We start from the raw sequence: 849 nt of genomic DNA on the forward strand, positions 1-849 counted from the left end.
CAGGTCCTGGGTTCTTGGCAGGTCTCCATTTTACAATCTCTAAAAAAGTGTCGGTAGCCTGATATGCGAACGGTTTTTTCCCCATAAGTCATAATCTGAAATAATCATTATTGAATTGCATTTAGTGCATGTGTATTTGCAAGAAAGGAAACGCGGACGAAATGAGAAAGGAAAACAAAACTGCCTTTTCAGTCAGACTCTAAGCTACATCAGGCGATTGAATCTGCTTCATCACCTGATGAGGAGTCAAGTTAAGACTCGAAATGTCACGATCAATTATAATTTCTGATTGTTTTTGATGATTTTCTATACCTAGCACCTCATTTCTCCAGTTTTTGTATATATAGTTTAACATTCCTTTTAACAGGCTGTTTCTCATGGCAGGAATGCGCAACTTTAATAACTATAGCGGCTTTTATTCTCTTGTGTAACTAGAATAGTGCGATGCACGCCTGTATTGCAGATTAATTCAACTTTTCCAGAACTGAATGCGAGGAGTTTTGCATAGTGTGTTGATTCTCTGAAATAGTTTGCTGCACGACGTCTGAGATGCTCTATGCATAGATTCCTCGTCTTTCTTTCTATAATATCTGTGTTGTGGATATACTTTACAAGTAGATCATAGATCTCTTAACACAGAAATATAATAGTCAAGCGAATACGAAATGGAAATGGCTGCTGATTGCAATAAGATTTCGAAAAGACATAATGTTAGAAACTTTCCATTAAACGACTTATATAAAAAAAATATGATATAAATGGATATCTTCACATAGAAGAGATGCCTTTACAGGATCATTCAATACTATCGATGAAATATACAAGAATGAAATTAAATACATCATGTGA

At 35.1% G+C, this 849-nt stretch overlaps 1 long non-coding RNA gene across 1 annotated transcript in view; it reads right to left on the reverse strand.

Moving 5' to 3' along the window:
• The window catches only part of LOC119588525, a 13,063-nt gene that overhangs the window by 9,972 nt on the left and 2,242 nt on the right, over positions 1-849 (reverse strand). The window lies entirely within an intron of this gene.

This window comes from Penaeus monodon, chromosome 24 (genome assembly GCF_015228065.2).
Source record: "Penaeus monodon isolate SGIC_2016 chromosome 24, NSTDA_Pmon_1, whole genome shotgun sequence".
Classification (NCBI taxonomy): Eukaryota; Metazoa; Arthropoda; class Malacostraca; order Decapoda; family Penaeidae; genus Penaeus; species Penaeus monodon.